This window comes from Rutidosis leptorrhynchoides, chromosome 11 (genome assembly GCF_046630445.1).
Source record: "Rutidosis leptorrhynchoides isolate AG116_Rl617_1_P2 chromosome 11, CSIRO_AGI_Rlap_v1, whole genome shotgun sequence".
In the NCBI taxonomy this organism is placed as follows: domain Eukaryota; kingdom Viridiplantae; phylum Streptophyta; class Magnoliopsida; order Asterales; family Asteraceae; genus Rutidosis; species Rutidosis leptorrhynchoides.
This window is the reverse complement of record NC_092343.1, coordinates 186042614-186065604: the sequence shown is the minus strand read 5'-3', so window position 1 is coordinate 186065604 and position 22991 is coordinate 186042614.

The following is a 22991-nucleotide window of genomic DNA, read 5'->3' as shown; positions in this document are numbered from 1 at the left end:
TGCATGCTTGTACTTTTGATATTGCCCTTAGACAGGTTAGGTTGAATCTTGAATTAGTTACACTTGCGGTTGAGATAAGGTATAAGATATGCATGTCCTTGGAAAGCTAGCGAAAAATTAAGAACTTTTCCTTTAGATATCGAATGGTTTCGATGAACGGATTAGAAGTTATAATCAATTGAATTTTCGATTATCGTCATTTTTATCGTCGTTCTAGTTTTATCTTATTATTATCATTATTATTATCTTTATCAATAAAAGGGATTTATCATTAAAAATTGTTATTTTTTTATTACTATCGTTATTATTGTTAAAGTTATAATTAGTATTATTATTATTATTATTATCCAATTATTATTATTATTATTATTATTATTATTATTATTATTATTATTATTATTATTATTATTATTATTATTATTATTATTATTATTATTATTATTATTATTAGTATTATTATTATTATTATTATTATTATTATTATTATCATTACTAATATATATATCATTATTTAAAAATGGTTATTGTTATTGTTATTATTATTATTACTATATTATCATTAAGATAATTATTAGTATTATCGTTAATAATGTTATAGTAACTATCATTATTAATATTAGTGTAATTAAAACAAATATTTGTAACACCTAATTATTTTGATTACTATTATTATCATTATTATGAACACGATATAAAAGACGATTAAAAGCTATTAAACGAAACGATTAGTAAATAATGAGTAAGAGTATCATGATGAAATTAAAATATTATAAGATATTGATTTAGATAAAATTATCGTTCTTATTATTTTTATCATTACTATTATTATTAAAAGTATCGTTAGTATTAAAACTATCATTTTAACAACAATTATCATTTTAATAGAAATGTCATTGTTACTATAAAATATCATTATTATTATTATTTTAAATAGAATTATTATTTTAAAGATAATATTAAAAATTATCGTAAATATTAAAGTTATCATAATTAGAATTATCGTTTTATCATAATGTCATCTTAGTAATTATAAATATTGATATTTTTATAATAATAATTATTATTACAAAATAATACAACTTTTACTTACTATCATTATAGATATTATTTTATCAAATAAATATGTGATACAAACATATTTTACTACGTGTAATAACTTACTTTAATAATGCCTATCATATTATCTTTATGATATTAAATGAACCCTATAAATTTTATTACTTAATATATATAAAAGTATATTTTATTATATAAATTTAATATAAAATTTTATTTATTAATAAATAAATTATATTATTTACTCTAAAAAATCTTTTAAAAATATTTAAAAATATAAAACGACGATATTTAAACTATATATTAATCATGTATAGATTTTTGGAAATTTTTTTGAGTTAAATTTACTTTTGTTGACTTTTGCATATTAGTCTCGAGCATTAGGATTGTGGTACATTATGACTTGACCTAATTTGTTAGACAAATATTGACCAACATATAAATATATATAATTAATTTAGGTTAGTGAATCCGAGGCCAACCTTGCACTTGTTCAATGACGTTATATGTATTTTTACTACGAAATACAGTATGGTGAGTTTCATTTGCCTTTTTACCCTTTATATTTTTGGGACTGAGAATACATGCACTTTTATAAATGTTTGACGAAATAGACACAAGTAATTGAAACTACATTCTATGGTTAAATTATCGAAATCGAATATGCCCCTTTTTATTAAAGTATGGTAATCTAAGAATTAGTGAACAGACACCCTAATTGACGCGAATCCTAAAGATAGATCTATTGGGCCTAACAAACCCCATCCAAAGTACCGGATGCTTTAGTACTTCGAATTTATATCATGTCCGAAGGAGGATCCCGGAATGATAGGGGATATTCTTATATGTATCTAGTTAATGTCGGTTACCAGGTGTTCACCATATGAATGATTATTTTTGTCTCTATGCATGAGACGTATATTTATGAGAACTGGAAATGAAATTCTTGTGGTCTATTAAAATGATGGAAATAAATGATTATGATAAACTAATGAACTCACCAACCTTTTGGTTGACACTTTAAAGCATGTTTATTCTCAGGTGTTAAAGAAATCTTCCGCTGTGCATTTGCTCATTTTAAAGATATTACTTGGAGTCTTTCATAGCATATTTCGAAGAACGTTGCATTCGAGTCATTGAGTTCATCAAAGATTATTATTAAATCAATTTATAGTTGGATAGTGGATATTATGAAATGGTATGCATGCCTGTCAATTTTCGATGTAAAGAAAGTTTGTCTTTTAAAAACGAATGCAATGTTTGTAAAATGTATCATATAGAGGTCAAATACCTCGCAATGTAATCAACTATTGTGAATCATTTATAATGTATATGAACGGGTCCTTTCAGTTGGTATCAGAGCGGTGGTCTTAGCGAACCAGGTCTGCATTAGTGTGTCTAACTGATAAGTCGATAGGATGCATTAGTGAGTCTGGACTTCGACCGTGTCTGCATGTCAAAAGTTTTGCTTATCATTTTGTGTCGAAAATTAACTACTTATCATCCTCAGGAAATTACCTGCTTATCATTTTTAATCTAAGACACGTCTTGTTGCATTGATTGCATGAATAGTGTATAGACAAAAATTCATATCTTAGCATATCTGCTAAATCATATCTTATCGTATCTGTTACTTTAAACTTTGCCTGACATATCCCACAAAGTCCTCCGTAATCTACGAAATCTTTTGATCTATATATATATATATATATATATATATATATATATATATATATATATATATATATATATATATATATATATATATATATATATATATATATATATATATATATTCTATGTAATTAGAATACCATCCGTTAGCCAAAATCATTTCATATCAAAAAAAAAAAAATTCCTTTATCCAATCGTACGAAATGGAATTCGTCATCAGTTCAAGTCACTCAGATTCCGAAATGGAATCCCATTCAAGCTCCGAAAGCAGTGTGACCGGAATAGATCAACCAATCAGTCATCGCCTATTCTGGATGAATTGGGGATGGGTTCGTAGCCTCCTCAATCATTGGAGACAAGAAGAAGGTGATCCCTTCCATCCACCACATTTCCCTCTTGACGAAGAACCTGAATCACTTACCGGCGAACCTGTCTGAAACACCATTTTCTCGCTCATTTCCAGAGTATCTCGTCACGATTATATATTACATCAAATTTTAGATTTTATTTATCCGCTCTTTCGAACCGACAATCACCCCGGTGTAATAGAAGAAGTGAACGAGCTTCGCGCTCGGGTAGTGGCTTTGGAGAATATGGTGCAGAGATTACAAACACCAGCAGCAGCATTAGCAGCATAACTAGTACCACCATCATCAACGCCAACAGTACCATTACCACCTCCAACCACAACCGCGTTGTAAACCTCAAGTTCACAATCCGTCCCACGAGCATCAACGTCATACGCACCATAGATACCAAGGAGTACCAACAACAATAACTGACGAAGTATTAATTCATAACTTCATTGGAGAAACATTCCGAGGCGATTATGTAATCTCTAAAGTCTTAGAGATTATCTAATCTAGCCCTAACCATAAATCAGTTAAGCGAACCAAAATGATAGAAGGAAGAGTAGAAACCCTGAAAAAAATGGTGACTGATTAACAAGCTAAACTTGCTTTACCAACAGCATTAACAGTACCGTCAGCGTTACCAGCATCGTCAGTACAGTTAACATCCGAATCAACAACACCGATAACATCACAAACTCCATCAGTTCAAGAATCACTGTGGACATCATTACGAATCAATAACGTGTATATTGTATCAACGAGTTATGAAGAATTAACTCATTCCCTCTGAAGAAATTATATGTATATTATATATATATATATATATATATATATATATATATATATATATATATATATATATATATATATATATATATTTTGAAATAAATCTTTCCGTGCTAAGCTATTGTGTGTGAATCTTAACTACTCGGTTAATTCATATTACAAATATGCAATAATGTACGTCCTTCGGCCGCAACTTAACCAGCGTTAACTACAATCTCTGTCGCAATTCAACAAATTCCAATTCATAATAAATCAAGTATATATTTGATTTTAAACTTTCATCATCGATGTACCCGAAAATTTTCAGATAACATCATTCGTACTTTGCGAAATTCACAAGAATTCCACGAACCAAACATCATACATCAACAAATAACGAAGTATTGATTCATAATTTCAATGTCATTAAAGAAATACTGCGTAAAAGTTATGTACTTTTTAAAGCCTTTAGGGATTATTCAATTCTAGTTTCAATCGTAAATCAAATGAGTTTAATTTAACATTAACTCATTAAATCTATGTTACTTCTGAAGAAAATATACATATATATATTTTCATAAAGACTGTAATAAAATTCTTTTGTACAAAATATTAATTGTGAAATTTTTTTTAACAGGTAGGTAATACCCGAGAGATATATAAATTCACAATTAATATGTTACATTCTCCGAATATGATTCAGAAAATCATCCATTATACTCCCTACTTTCACAACAATATACATTCTTTTATAGAAATCAAAACAACCATACTCATTCAAAATTTAATTACATATTCTGATTTTGAAATCTCAAAATTCAACTTGAGATATGACCAAAATCATCACTCTTAGATCCTTACATCTTTCACAAGCTATATTTTGACTTCAAAACTGTGTTAGAACATCAAATGTATGTTAACGATTACAATCTGTGTTCAAACCCTTCAAAAATTTCTGAAGACACTTCGAATGATGAGCAATCGAGATGATGATCCAACCACATGTTACCCACAGTTATGTACCAGAAAAACTCTTGAAACCAAAGTAAAAGTTTAAACAACGTATCCGCGTCAGATTCTTTGGCATTTATTAGCAAAAATAACTTTGCGACCCCTATTCAAAGTAGCCAGTTTTGTCACAGCTCCAGCAAGTCAACTTCGACTTTTCAGTCAGACTAACCTTATTATAACCTTGAGATATACACCATCGTTACCAGGGAACCTTTTACATTCCACCACATTATTAGCAGATGTACCAACAACTTCATTACCCTTTGACTTTAGCCTCTCCAAAAAGTCATTATAATTATTCATTGAAACCCCATCATTTACTCATTCGCTTCTTGTAATGAGAATTGCCATACGAATCATTGGGAATTAGCAATTAGTATTTTGAAATCTCGCAGGATGTCTACGCCAACAGTTATATGTGTATATATAACGTCTATCTTCTGGACTTAATTTGAATGTGAAGTTTCTGAAAAACACTCTGAACTACGAATTGGTTCTCCGAAAATGGAAAAAAAAATGCTGATGAAGCAGCAAAAACTATAAATGACTTTAAACGGTAAAAGCTGGATGATAATGATGAAATGTGCTGGCAAAGCGCAGAAAAAGAGAAGTTTTGGAACTGGAAAACGGATTGAGCAAAGTAGGAAGGAGGCTGTGGACAAATTACAAAGACTGAACCTGACTTCAAAGGATCCAAATGATTCAGTACCTGCTGAAGTCATTAACGAATACCTTGCTCCTGACTCTAAACCCCTGCGGACAATATTCTTCATCATCCTCTGATATTATAAATTCTAAAATATCATCATATCTTTCATTATAAATATCCTCCATATTTCTGAAGATATTTTCTTAATTTTTCTTATTTGAAATCATTTACCTCTTCGCGCTATCTGTATTACATCATAAAAGAAACTATTTTAGTTTTTAAATTCTGAAACATTCAAGTTTAAAATAGGAATATTTTGAAGTAATGTTGGGAACTGAAGCATGAATTAGCATAATATAATGACACTTGATCAATGTGATTATATTACAGTAAGTCATGCTGAGTTTCTAAATGGAACGTGATGATTCATAGATCATAACATCATCATGTGCCATGTTATACGACTCTTGTATTCTATTTAACCTCTAAAATATCAAGAAAATATTTCTTGATGATTCGGCCTTTTCCAAGGTATTCTAGTAATTTGACAAGTCAAGATCATGCCATCACAATTTCCTTCCTAGAACATTAACAATGTTCATTCCGAAATTCATATCTGTGAATTCTGGACCATTACAAGCGGTGCTTAATCGCAAGAAGAAGAAACGAAAGGACAAACTCCGAAATAGAAATTGGGGTATAAATTGTAGCAAATAAAAGAGAGCATTAACTGTGAATGATAATGATTCTAGAAGACAGAAGCAGAGACTTTGAAATATAAGGGAACATATAAATCCCAACGACAAACCAGAAATTATAAACCATATATATCGATGCATATAGCAATATAAAGACACGGGAGAACTAGAAACACTATAAACCCAAGAGTATAGTAGAAGTAAATAGATTCTTCCGGCGGTAGATGAAAAAGAAGAATGACCGATATTAAAGTTAGAAGTATATCGAGAATCAGAACTGGATGGAGCATATTGATGAATACTTTAAAATATGAGTTGAGGGGGAAAGAATAGAAGGTGATGAAACATGACTAGGAACTTAGAAATCAACAGATTTAACTCACACAATGGCGGAATAAGTGAATCAAACCATCTAGTGAATAGGTTAAGTTTTTTTTTGATTAATTTAGTCAAATCACAACTAAATCAAGTGTGATTAGATCAACACCTAGAACTATTATTCACCACCTGGGTGATTTGGACTGAGAGAGAATCGGAGGAGCTCACTAGATCTGAGTGTGTGTAACAAATGAGAGGCTTAACCTAAAATGAAGAACATAAGACTTTATATACCCCTGCTATTGACTCACCCATACGATTCATTCATCACACGTACGAGTTGGCTTCATCAGCCGTACGGGTGATCACTCACCCATGTCTTCTCATTTAGGTTGTAATTGTGACTTAGCTCAGCATCAACCGTGCGTATGAGCTTGTCAGCCGTACTAGTGAGGCTTCACTCGTACGTCTGACTAAGTCTAACATAGTCAAACATCTAAATCTCGTTCCTGCAGTTCCTGTAACCACATACAAACACGGATAGGATAATAACGAGCAATCATGGTGGCCTGTAAACTGTTGTACCTGCAATGGACGTGGGTAGATGTCTAGGGACTTGCATAAAATGCATCAACAGAAGGTGTGAGTTGTAAGGAAACGAAGGAGGTGAATTTATAAGAAAATCTCCGAAAGAACAATTAAAATGGACGATCACATTTAAAGAGGATCCTAATTCCCTTGAGTACCGGAGAGTCAAATCTTATTAAGAAGATTTTCTTTAAATCCCTTAAAATCTGGGAATCAATCATATCTACGTCAAATGATAAGATGAATCTACACTTACTCATTTCACTCTTCTATGTTAGCTTCATTCGTACTCTTCATATAAATGGATTGTTTATCCAAATTATTCGCTGATGATAAAACTCTAATTTTCAGCCCGTATGCATCATGAAAACATACTTATTATCATTCACGACCTTTCCACTCAAATTTCGGGACGAAATTTCTTTAACGGGTAGGTACTGTGACAACCCGGAAATTTCCAACCAAATTTAAACTTTAATCTTTATATGTTTCTGACACGATAAGCAATATTTGTTAAGTTAAATTGCAAGAATTTTAAACTATGTTCATACATTCATTCAACCTCGACCAAGTTCCAACGATTCACGAACCATTGAACGAATATGATTATATATATATATATATATATATATATATATATATATATATATATATATATATATATATATATATATATATATATATATATATATATATATGTGTATATATATTATAACTTGAAACGTAAAAAAAATATTAGATTAAATACTTTATATGATTGTATCTGTTTCAAAATGTTTATCAATGGAATTAGAAGATAAGATCAAATAATTGAATTATCAGATATATTGAATTATGATTACAAGTCTCTGTTGAAAGGCCCACGTTGATTTGAGAAATCTTTCCATTTTAACAATATTCGAAAAATGGTAAAGTGATTTATAAATAAGAACAAATTGTCAATCATTGAGAACTAGATAAAGGATAGTGGAAGATTGAATCTCATAAAGACTCGATTGATCTATTTAGTTTTAAACGTACAAAAACGTTTTCAGTTTAAAAAGAACTTTATTATTAAAACGTATATAACTTTTATAAATATCTAGAACTACTTTTGACAACTCATTACTTAACTAGTTTGATAAAGATAACGATATTTATATTTTATTTTATTAAATATATATAACGATTTAAATTAATATTATATATATTTATACGCGTATTATACGTACATAGTTTTATACTTTTACTATACTTAAACTTTACCTTTACTTTATTTTTACTTTACTTTAACTTTAATAATTCATACTTTAATAATTCACTTTAATAATTAATACTTTAATAATTCACTTTAATAATTCATACTTTAATAATTCACTTTAATAATTCATACTTTAATAATTCACTTTAATAATTCAAAAATCTATTATAAATAGAATTCAATAGGTTTCATTATTTCATAGAAACTTGAAAATATTTTTCTCTAAACTCTCTCAATCGATTTACATATATATATTTACTCCGTATTATTTCAAGATATTATTAGTATACATAAAATATTACGACGGAGTGCTGTCCGAGTGATTTCGAAATTGTTTTTCGAGTAAGATAGGATTAAGGAAATTATGGGTTATAGCTATGGAGGTGATTGAGTATGGTTCATGGGTATGCTCGTGAGGTCAATATAGTGTTTATCATTTTCGTTGCATCTACGTACCTTTCCTGCAATATTGAATCGCAATATTGATACGTGAGTACTCATAATTTAACTTTTACATACTAATAGTGTATCCCTAACTAGTGCTCGAGTATTTAGGATTATGCATGCTTGTACTTTTGATATTGCCCTTAGACAGGTTAGGTTGAATCTTGAATTAGTTACACTTGCGGTTGAGATAAGGTATAAGATATGCATGTCCTTGGAAAGCTAGCGAAAAATTAAGAACTTTTCCTTTAGATATCGAATGGTTTCGATGAACGGATTAGAAGTTATAATCAATTGAATTTTCGATTATCGTCGTTTTTATCGTCGTTCTAGTTTTATCTTATTATTATCATTATTATTATCTTTATCAATAAAAGGGATTTATCATTAAAAATTATTATTTTTTTATTACTATCGTTATTATCGTTAAAGTTATAATTAGTATTATTATTATTATCCAATTATTATTATTATTATTATTATTATTATTATTATTATTATTATTATTATTATTATTATTATTATTATTATTAGTATTATTATTATTATTATCATTACTAATATATATATCATTATTTAAAAATGGTTATTGTTATTGTTATTATTATTATTACTATATTATCATTAAGATAATTATTAGTATTATCGTTAATAATGTTATAGTAACTATCATTATTAATATTAGTGTCATTAAAACAAATATTTGTAACACCTAATTATTTTGATTACTATTATTATCATTATTATGAACACGATATAAAAGACGATTAAAAGCTATTAAACGAAACGATTAGGAAATAATGAGTAAGAGTATCATGATGAAATTAAAATATTATAAGATATTGATTTAGATAAAATTACCGTTCTTATTATTTTTATCATTACTATTATTATTAAAAGTATCGTTAGTATTAAAACAATCATTTTAACAAAAATTATCATTTTAATAGAAATGTCATTGTTACTATAAAATATCATTATTATTATTATTATTTTAAATAGAATTATTATTTTAAAGATAATATTAAAAATTATCGTAAATATTAAAGTTATCATAATTAGAATTATCGTTTTATCATAATGTCATCTTAGTAATTATAAATATTAATATTTTTATAATAATAATTATTATTACAAAATAATACAACTTTTACTTACTATCATTATAGATATTATTTTATCAAATAAATATGTGATACAAACATATTTTACTACGTGTAATAACTTACTTTAATAATGCCTATCATATTATCTTTATGATATTAAATGAACCCTATAAATTTTATTACTTAATATATATAAAAGTATATTTTATTATATAAATTTAATATAAAATTTTATTTATTAATAAATAAATTATATTATTTACTCTAAAAAATCTTTTAAAAATATGAAACGACGATATTTAAACTATATATTAATCATGTATAGATTTTTGGAAATTATTTTGAGTTAAATTTACTTTTGTTGACTTTTGCATATTAGTCTCGAGCATTAGGATTGTGGTTCATTATGACTTGACCTAATTTGTTCGACAAATATTGACCAACACATAAATATATATAATTAATTTAGGTTAGTGAATCCGAGGCCAACCTTGCACTTGTTCAATGACGTTATATGTATTTTTACTACAAAATACAGTATGGTGAGTTTCATTTGCCTTTTTACCCTTTATATTTTTGGGACTGAGAATACATGCACTTTTATAAATGTTTGACGAAATAGACACAAGTAATTGAAACTACATTCTGTGGTTAAATTATCGAAATCAAATATGCCCCTTTTTATTAAACTCTGGTAATCTAAGAATTAGGGAACAGACACCCTAATTGACGCGAATCCTAAAGATAGATCTATTAGGCCTAACAAACCCCATCCAAAGTACCGGATGCTTTAGTACTTCGAAATTTATATCATGTCCGAAGGAGGATCCCGGAATGATAGGGGATATTCTTATATGTATCTAGTTAATGTCGGTTACCAGGTGTTCACCATATGAATGATTATTTTTGTCTCTATGCATGAGACGTATATTTATGAGAACTGGAAATGAAATTCTTGTGGTCTATTAAAATGATGGAAATAAATGATTATGATAAACTAATGGACTCACCAACCTTTTGGTTGACACTTTAAAGCATGTTTATTCTCAGGTGTTAAAGAAATCTTCCGCTGTGCATTTGCTCATTTTAAAGATATTACTTGGAGTCTTTCATAGCATATTTCGAAGAACGTTGCATTCGAATCATTGAGTTCATCAAAGATTATTATTAAATCAATTTATAGTTGGATAGTGGATATTATGAAATGGTATGCATGCCTGTCAATTTTCGATGTAAAGAAAGTTTGTCTTTTAAAAACGAATGCAATGTTTGTAAAATGTATCATATAGAGGTCAAATACCTCGCAATGTAATCAACTATTGTGAATCGTTTATAATGTATATGAACGGGTCCTTTCACGCCATGACGAGATACAACCTCTTTTATGTATAGTTGAGTGAGTCTCTCCATCGTATCAGTTTCCTTCATGGCTAAAAAGTGTGCAGTTTTAGTAAGACGGTCAACGATAACCCAGATGGTATCGTATCCGCCCACCGTCTTTGGTAAATTCGTAATGAAATCCATTGTTATCCTTTCCCACTTCCATTGTAGGATTTTCGGTTGTTGAAGTAACCTAGAAGGCCTCTGATGTTCGGCCTTAACTTTCGAGCAAGTCAAACACTTCCCAACATAAGTTGCAACGTCCTTCTTAAGATTAGGCCACCAATACTGTTCCTTGAGATCGTGGTACATTTTACCGGCTCCTGGATGAATCGAATATCTTGACTTATGGGCTTCATCTAATATATAAGGCTCCGTAAATCTCCATAACGAGGCACCCAAATTCTTCCGGCATAGCATCGGAGTCCAGTCTCCTTAACTTCGAATCGAGAGACGAGAATGTTCAAGTATTCACGAGGTATATTCTCCTCCTTGAGAGCCTCATCTTGGGCTGCTCGGATCTGGCTATTGAGGTTCGAATGAATGGTGATGTTCAGTGCCCGAACACGAAGAGGTGCCATCCTCTCCTTTCGGCTTAAAGCGTCAGCTACAACATTTGCCTTGCCAGGGTGATAACGAAGTTCACAATCATAGTCGTTCAGCGTCTCGATCCATCGACGCTGTCTCATATTCAGTTGCTGCTGATCAAAGATGTGTTGGAGGCTTTTATGATCGGTGAAAATAGTGCTCTTTGTTCCATAAAGGTAGTGTCTCCACAGCTTTAATGCAAAGACAACGGCTCCAAGCTCGAGATCGTGCATTGTGTAATTTCGCTCGTGAATCTTCAGTTGTCGGGAGGTGTAAGCGATAACCTTTGTGCGTTGCATCAGTACACAACCAAAACCACTTTTCGAAGCATCGCAATAAATGACGAAATCGTCACTGCCTTCAGGAAGTGATAAGATAGGTGCGGTGGTTAACTTCTTTTTGAAGGTTTGAAATGCAGATTCTTATTCGGGTTCCCAAATGAACTTCTTCCCTTTGTGAGTCAGCGCGGTCAAAGGACGCGCAATCAGAGAGAAACCTTCAATAAATCTTCGGTTGTAACCGGCGAGACCTAAAAATTGGCGGATATGAGTCGGAGTAGTGGGGGTTTCCCACTTGCTGATAGCTTCGATCTTTGCGAGATCAACTTTGATACCTTGATCACTCACAACGTGACCCAGAAATTGGACTTTCTTCAACCAAAACTCACACTTGGAGAATTTTGCATAAAGTTGCTCTTGTCTCAAGAGTTCCAACACTAGACGAAGATGTTGTTCATGTTCTTCTTCGCTTTTGGAGTAGATGAGGATATCATCTATGAAGACGATAACAAACTTATCCAGGTATGGCTTGCATACACAATTCATGAGATCCATAAATACGACAGGTGCGTTGGTTAAACCGAATGGCATCACGAGAAACTCATAATGACCATAACAGGTTCTGAACGCAGTTTTCATCACATCACTCTCTTTCACCCTCAACTGGTGATAATCGGATCGCAAATCGATCTTAGAGTAAACGCTCGATCCTTGTAGTTGATCAAAAAGATTGTCAATTCGGGGAAGAGGATACTGATTCTTGATCGTCAATTTGTTGAGTTCACGGTAGTCGATACACATGCGGAATGATCCGTCATTCTTCTTCACAAACAAAACAGGAGCGTCCCAAGGCGAAGAACTTGGTTGGATAAATCCACGGTCTAGCAGTTCTTGTAATTGGCTCTGAAACTCTTGTATTTCGGAAGGTGCGAGTCGATAAGGTGCGCAAGCTACAGGTGCAGCCCCTGGCACTAAATCGATTTGAAACTCCACTGCTCTTGATGGCGGTAATCCAGGCAATTCTTCCAAAAAGACATCGGAAAATTCGTTCACAATTCGTACATCATCCATGCTCTTCACCTCAGTTTCTAACGTTTTCACATGTGCTAAAATAGCAAGACATCCTTTCTTCATGATCTTTTGTGCTTTCATGCAACTAATGAGGTTTAGATTCGAGCTACATCTCTCTCCGTAAATAATCAGTGGATCACCATCTCCGTGTGGTATACGAAGAGCTTTATCTCCATAGATAATGTCAGCCCTTATCTTGATCAACCAGTCCATACCGAAAATAACATCAAAGCTTCCTAATTTAATGGGTATCAAGTCAATCTCGAAATCCACACCAACTATGTTGATAATAGCTCCTCGACTAATCTGGTCAACTTTCTCAAGTTTTCCATTAGCTACCTCGACAAGCATACTCTCCTTTAAAGGAACTAACGACCAATTTATCTTAGAGTAAAAGTGTCTACATACATAACTCCTATTGGCACCAGTGTTAAATAGGACAGAAGCTAATAGATTGTTGATAGTGAATATACCTGTAACCAAGTCGGGGTTCTCACAGGCATCCCTTGCGTTTACGTTGAAAGCTCTGCCACGCGGTGGTCTGCCGTCCTTTCGCTTGTTGGGACACTCATTTTTGAAGTGGCCCGGTTGTCCACACTCATAACACTTTCTCGGTCTAGTATGATTTGTCTTCCCCGCTAGGGTGGTGATCTTGCAGTCTTTGCCAATATGCCCGGTCCTTTTACATTTTTCACAGACCACGTTGCAATACCCAGTGTGATGCTTGTAGCATCTCTTGCACTGCGGTAGACTACCCTTATAGTTAGGATTCGAGCTTGTGTTCGGGTTTGGGTTGTTTCCCTTGAAACCTTCATGCCTCTTAGCGGGGTTTTGATCTCTTCCCTTGTTGTTGTCCCACTTACGCTTCTCACTACTAGTTCCCGATTTAGTTTTCCCCTTTTCCGGTTCCTTGCTGGTAATTTGGTTCATCAGGGTATGCGCCATGTGTGACAACCCGGAAATTTTCGACCAAATTTAAACTTTAATCTTTATATATTCCCGACACGATAAGCAAAGTTTGTAAGTTGAATCTCAAGAATTTTAAACTGTATTCATACATTCAGTTAACCTCGACCAAGTTTCGACGATTCACGAACCAATACATAAATGGATATGATTATATATATATATATATATATATATATATATATATATATATATATATATATATTATATATATATATATATATATATATATATATTATAACTTAAAAACATTAACAAAGTATTAGACATATAATACTTTACATGAACGTATTTGTTTTAAAATATATTTAAAATAATTATCAACGGAATTAAAAGATAATATCAAATGATTGAATTATCAGATACATTGAATTATGGCTACGAGTCCCTATTAGGAGGTCCACTTTGATTTAGGAAACCTTTCTTTTTTAACCATATTCGAAAAATGGTAAAGTGATTTTACAAATAAGAACAAAGTGTCAATTAACGGGAACTGGACAAGGGTTCGTGGAGATTCCCGTTTGATTTTCAATTTATGCTTTAAAATAATTGTCTCGTGACTTTTGATAAGATAAACTATTAAACTTGTATATTAATTAACGTGAAAGTAAGATTATAGAATATAGATAACTTAGAAGATGGATATCGACAAGATAAGTAAATTAACGTTTTACATTAAAATGATTTTATATGTTTCCTAACCTTTAGACTTTATATCACGTTGCGCCAACAAACGTTAAAAACTTGAAACCTATGAAAAGTATATTTAATCTTACTTCTCTAAAATGTTTTACGATATAACAACTTCTACTAATATAACCTTTTTAGCAAAATGATTCTTTAATATACTTAGTTTTGGAAAACAAAGTTTTCATATTTACTTAATATTGTTTCAAACGTACAAAAACAATTTTTAAAGAACTTTATTAGTGAAACGTCTTATAAGATAAATTGTTCATAGGTTTTAAGGAACTAATTAAAGATTTATATCATAAATTATATATATATATATATATATATATATATATATATATATATATATATATATATATATATATATATATATATATATATATATATATTGTTTCAAAAACGTAAAACGTGATACGACATAATATTTTCTATTACTTAAACGTTTTGAACTTTGAAATATAATTAGATAGATATTTCAATTATATATAAGATATACAAAATTATATTCTTAAGTAAGAATATATATATATATATATATATATATATATATATATATATATATATATATATATATATATATATATATATATTCTTACTTAAGAATATAATTTTGTATATCTTATATATAATTGAAATATCTATCTATATTACAAACACGTTAATGTATAAATTAAATATAAAACGTTTCGATATTATTAAACGTATTTTAGTAAACAACGAGACTTTGATTTAAAGGAGCAAACTACCAAAACACTCAAATGAATAAGTTACACTTTGAGTTGGATTATTTTTCATTGATTCGAGTCTTGTCATATATAAAGGTACACGTCGCGTAACGTAAAGTGCTAGTTTTTAAGCGTACAAAAATGCGTTCGAGAAACTGAAATGGGGACATTGGTCGTGTGACAACGTACAAGTTTTTGGAACTAGTTTTACAAATTAACTATGCATGTAAATATAATATAATATTTAATTAATTATATAAATTAATAATAATATATATAAATATTATATAAACTGTCGGCAGCCCACGAGAAGAATGAGAGACAGCTGGAAACAGGAGCTCCGCGAGTGCGGAGCTTTGTGCCTATATACCTCCGTGAGTGCGAAGGAAGCTGGGACAGAAATGGATATAAAGCTCGATCGAATTCGCGTTCATTCTTCACAATTCATTTCACATACTCCGTAATCATTATCGATATTATTTATATTTATATTATTATGATTAATTAGTATTAAGATTATAATTATAAATCTTAATTTTTGTATTATTATTATTATTAGTAATATACATAAAATACTACGACGAGGTTCTGCCCAAATGTTTTCAAAACTGGTTATCGAATAGGATAGGGCTAAGGAAATTATGGGTTATAGCTATGGAAGTGATGGGTAATGTTCGAGGGTATGCTCGTGAGGTCAATCTAGTGTTTATCGTCTCCGTTGCGTTTACGTACCTTTCCTGCAATATTGAATCTCAATATTGATACGTGAGTACTCATAATATAACTTTTACATACTAATAGTGTATCCCTGACTAGTGCTCGAGTATATAGGATTATGTATGTTTGTACTTTTGATATTGCCATTAGATAGGTTATGTTGAATCCTGAATTAGTTATATATGCGATTGAGATAAGGTATAAGATATGCATGTCGTTGGAAAGCTAGCGAAAAATTAAGAACCTTTCATTTAGATATCGAATAGTTTCGATGGACAGATTTGGAGTTATAGTCAATTGAAATTTGGTATTATTATTAAAAATGATTATTATTATCGTCGTTATTATCGTCGTTCCACTTTTATCTTATTGTTATTATTATTATTATTATTATTATTATTATTATTATTATTATCTTTATCAATAAAAGGATTTATCATTAAAAATTGTTATTTTTATTATTATTACTATCGTTATTATCATTAATGTTATAATTAGTATTATTATTATTATTATCTAATTATTATTATTATTATTATTATTATTATTATTATTATTATCATTATTATTATCATTATTAATATATATATCATTATTTAAAAATGGTTATTGTAATTGTTATTATTATTATATTATCATTAAAATAATTATTAGTATTATCGTTAATAATGTCATAGTAATTATCATTATTAGTATTATTGTAATTAAAACTAATATTAGTAACACCTAATTATTTTGATTACTATTATTATCATTATTATGAACACGATATAAAAGGCGATTAAAAGCTATTAAACGAAACGATTAGGAAATAATGAGTAAGAGTATCATGATGAAATTAAACTATTATGAGATATTGATTTAGATAAAATTATCGTTCTTATTATTTTTATCATTACTATTATTATTAAAAGTATCGTTAGTATTAAAACTATTATTTTAATAAAAATTATCATTTTAATAGAAATGTCATTGTTACTATAAAATATCATTATTATTATCATTTTAAATAGAATTATTATTTTAAAGATAATATTAAAAAGTATCATAAATATTAAAGTTATCATAATTAGAATTATCGTTTTATCATAATGTCATCTTAGAAATTATAAATATTGATATTTTTTATAATAATTATTATTATTACAAAATAATACAACTTTTGCTTACTATTATTATAGATATTATTTTATCAAATAAATATGTGATACAAACATATTTTACTACATGTAATAAATTACTTTAATAATACATATCATATTATCTTTATGATATTAAATGAACTCTATAAATTTTATTACTTAATATATATAAAAGTATATTTTATTATATAAATTTTAATATAAAATTTTATTTATTAATAAATGAATTATATTATTTACTCCAATAAATCTTTTAAAATTATTTAAAAATATAAAACGACGATATTTAAACTATATATTAATCATGTATAGATTTTTGGAAATCATTTTGAGTCAAATTGACTTTTGTTGACTTCTGCATATTAGTCTCGAGCATTAGGATTGTGATACACTATGACTTAACCTAAATTGTTAGACACATATTGACCAATATATGAATATATATAATTAATTTAGGTTCGTGAATCCGAGGCCAACCTTGCACTTGTTCAATGACGTTATATGTATTTTTACTCGAAATACAGTATGGTGAGTTTCATTTGCCTTTTTACCCTTTATATTTTTGGGCTGAGAATACATGCGCAATTTATATATATATTTTACGAAATAGACACAAGTAATTGAAACTACATTATATGGGTGAATGATCGAAGACGAATATGCCCCTTTTGCTTGGTAACCTAAGAATTAGTAAACCGATCTACTAATTGACGCGAATCCTAAAGATAGATCTATTGGGCCTAACGAACCCCATCCATGGTTGCAGATGCTTTAGTACTTCGATGGAAGTCCCGGAATGATAGGGGATATTCTTATATGCATCTTGTTAATGTCGGTTATCAGGTGTTCACCATATGAATGATTTTTTTCTCTATGCATGGGACGTATATTTATGAGAACTGGAAATGAAATTCTTGTGGTCTATTAAAATAATGAAAATGAATGATTATGATAAACTAATGAACTCACCAACCTTTTGGTTGACACTTTAAAGCATGTTTATTCTCAGGTGTTAAAGAAATCTTCCGCTGTGCGTTTACTCATTTTCAAGATATTACTTGGAGTCTTTCATATTTCATAGCATATTTCGAGAACATTACATTCGAGTCATTGAGTTCATCAAAGATTATTATTAAGTCAATTTATAGTTGGACAGTGGATATTATGAAATGGTATGCATGCCTGTCAATTTTCGATGTAAAGAAAGTTTGTCTTTTAAAAATAAATGCAATGTTTGTAAAATGTGTCATATAGAAGTCAAATACCTCGCGATGTAATCAACTATTGTGAATCATTTATAATGTATATGAACGGGTCCTTTCAGTTGGTATCAGAGCGGTGGTCTTAGCGAACCAGGTCTGCATTAGTGTGTCTAATTGATAAGTCGTTAGGATACATTAGTGAGTCTGGACTTCGACTGTGTCTACATGTCAAAAGTTTTGCTTATCATGTCTAGCCGAAATCATCTGCTTATCACCCTTAGAAAATTTCCTGCTTAGTCTAGACATGTCTTGCTGCATTGATTGCATGAATAGTGTATAGACAAAAATTCATATCTTAGCGTATCTGCTAAATCATATCTTATCGTATCTATTACTGTAAACATTGCCTGATATATTCCGTAAATTCCTCCGTAATTTACGAAATCTTTTGTTCTATATATATGGATATTCTATGTAATTAGAATACCATCCGTTAGCCAAAATCATTTCATATAAAAAAAATCCTTTATCCAATCGTACAAAATGGAATTCGTCATCAGTTCAAGTCACTCGGATTCCGAAATGGAATCCCATTCAAGCTCCGAAAGCAGTGTGACCGGAATGGATCAACCAATCAGCCATCATCTATTTTGGATGAATTGGGGATGGGTTCGTAGCCTCCTCAATCATTGGAGACAAGAAGAAGGTGATCCCTTCCATCCACCACATTGCCCTCTTGACGAAGAACCTGAAGCACTTACTGGCAAACCTGTCCGAAACACCATTTTCTCTCTCATTTCCAGAGTATCTCGTCACGATTATATACTACATCAAATTCTAGATTTTATTTATCCACTCGTCTGAACCGAGAATCACCCCGGTGCAATAGAAGAAGTCAACGAGCTTCTCGCTCGGGTAGTGACTTTGGAGAATATGGTGCAAAGATTACAAACACCAGCAGCAGCATCAGCATCAGCAGCATAACCAATACCACCATCATCAACGGCAACAGTACCATTATCACCTCCAACCACAACCGCGTCGTAAACCTCAAATTTCAAAATCTGTCCCACGAGCATCAACGTCATACGCACCATAGATACCAAGGAGTACCAACAATAATAACTGACGAAGTATTAACTCATAACTTCATTGGAGAAACATTCTGCGGCAATTATGTAATCTCTAAAGTCTTAGAGATTATCTAATCTAGCCCTAACCATAAATCAGTTAAGCGAACCAAAATGATAGAAGGAAGAGTAGAAACCCTGACAAAAATGGTGTGTGATTAACAAGCTAAATTTGTTTTACCAGCAGCATCAACAGTACCGTCAGCGTCACCAGCATCGTCAGTACAGTCAACATCAGAATCAACAACACTTATAACATCACAAATTTCGTCAGTTCAAGAATCACTGTGGACATCATTACGAATTAATAACGCGTATATTGTATCAACGAGTTATAAAGAATTAACTCATTCCCTCTGAAGAAATTATATGTATATTATATATATATATATATATATATATATATATATATATATATATATATATATATATATATATATATATATATATATATATATATATATATATATATATATATTGAGATAAAAATAAATCTTTCCGTACTAAGCTATTGTGTCTAAATCATAGCTACTCGGTTAATTCATATTACAAATATACAATAATGTACGTCTCTCGCCCACGACTTAACCATCGTTAACTACAATCTCTGTCTCAATTCAACAAATTCCAATTTCCTAATAAATCAAGTATATATTTGATTGATGTAACTGAAACTTTTCAGATAACATCATTCGTACTTTGCGAAGTTCACAAGAATTTAACGAAAACCAACATCACGCCTCAACAAATAACGAAGTATTGATTCATAATTTCAATATTATTGAAGAAATACTTATGTAATCTCTAAAGCCTTCAAGGGATTATTCAATTCTAGTTCCGATTGTAAATCGAATGAGTTTAATTTAGTATTAACTCATTAAAATCTAAGTTACATCTGAAGAGAATATATACATATATATTTTCATAAAGACTGTAATAAAATTCTTTTGTACAAAATATTAATTGTGAAATTTTTTAACGGGTAGGTAATACCCGATATATATATATATATATATATATATATATATATATATATATATATATATATATATATATATATATATATATATATTCACAATTAATATGTTACATTCTTCGAATCTGATTAAGCAAATTATCAACCATACTTTCTACTTTCACAATAATATACATTCTTTCATAGCAATCAAAACAACAATACTCATTCAAACCCGATTACATATTCTGATTTTGAAACCTCAGAATTCAATACGAAATATAACCGGTACCATCACTTTTAGATTCTTACATCTTTCAAAGCTATACTTTGACTTCAAAACTGTGTTAGAACATCAAATGTATATTAACGATTACAATCTGTGTTCAAACCCTTCAAAAATTTCTGAAGACACTTCAAATAATGAGCAATCGAGATGAAGATCCAACCACATATTACCCACAGTTATGTACTTAAAAAGCTCTCAAAACCAAAGTCATAATTCAACACATATCTGTGTCAGATCCTTTGACATTTATTAGTAAAAATAACCTTGCAATTCCTTTTCAAAGTAGCAAATTCTATCACAGCTCCAGCAAGACAACTTCGATTTTTTCATTCGGAGTAGCCTTATCATAATCTTGATATATGTGATTATCCTTTTGTTACATGAGAACCTTTCATGTTCCACCACATTAGCAATAAACTTATTCACAACTTCACTGATCTTTGACCTTCCAGAGAATCATTATATTTACCGAAACCCCATCATTTACACATTCACATCTTGTAACGAGAATTGCCATACGAATCATTGGGAATTAGCAATCAGTATTTTGAAATCTCGCAACATGTCTACGCCAACAGTTATATGTGTACATATAACGTCTATCTTCTGGACTTAATTTGAATGTGAAGTTTCTGAAAAACACTCTGAACCGCGAACTAGTTCTCAAAATGCTGATGAAGCAACAAAAACTGTAAACGACCTTAGCAGTAAAAAGTTTGATGATAAAGATTAGTGTATTGGCAAAGCTCAGAAAAAGAGAAGTTTTGGAACTGGAAAACGGATTGAGCAAAGTATGAAGGAGGCTGTGGACAAATCACAAAAACTAAACCTACCTTCAAAGAATCCAAATGATTCAGTATCTGCTAAAGACATTAACGAATACCTTACTCCTGACTCTAAACCCCTATAGACAATGTTCTTCATCATCCTCTGATATTAGAAATTCTAAGATATCATCGTATCTTTCATTATAAATATCCTCAATATTTCTGAAGATATTTTCATAGCTATTCTTATCTGAAATCATTTATCTCCTCGCATTATCTGTATTCATCATAAAGAAAACTGTTTTAGATTCAAAATTCTGAAAACGCCGTGTTTAAATTATGAATGTTTTGAAATAGTGTTGGGAACTGAAGCATGAGTTAGTATAATATAATGACACTTGATCAACGTGATTATATTACAGTAAGTCATGTTGAGTTCCTAAATGGAACGTGATGATTCACAGATCATAACGTCACCATGTGCCATGTTACACGACTCTTATATTCTATTTAACCTCTAAAATATCAAGAAAATATTTCTTGATGATTCGGTCTTTTTCGAGGTATTCTGGTAATTTGATAAATCAAGATCGTGACATTACAATTCTCTTCTTATAATATTAACTATGTTCATTTCGAAATCCATACCTACGAATTCTGGATCGTTATTCACTTGACTTGAAGTCGGGAAAAGGAGACAAAAGTATGGAACTTTTGAATATAAAAGAAAATATAAAGTTCAACAACAATACGTAAATTACAAACCGTGCATATCAATACGTATTGCAACGTAAAGGCACGGGAGAATTAATAATACTATGACCCCAAGGTAATAGTAAAAGTAAATAAAATCCTCCGGTGGTAGATGAAAAAGAAGAATGACAGATATGAAAGTTAGGAGTAAATCAAGGATCAGAACTGGATGAAAAATTTCCACAATCTATTGGAAATATGATTTGAGAAAAAAATAGAAGGTGTGAGTTAAAAGGAAACGAAGGAGGTGGATTTATAGCGAAATATCCGACAGAGAAATCAAGATGGATTATCGCATTTATTCGAAGAGGATCATAATTTTCTTAATCGTTGAAGAATCAAATCCAATATAGATTACAAAGATTTTCTTTAAATTCGGAGATCAATTGTGATGACGTCAAAGGATATGACGAATCACTATAATCTTATTTCA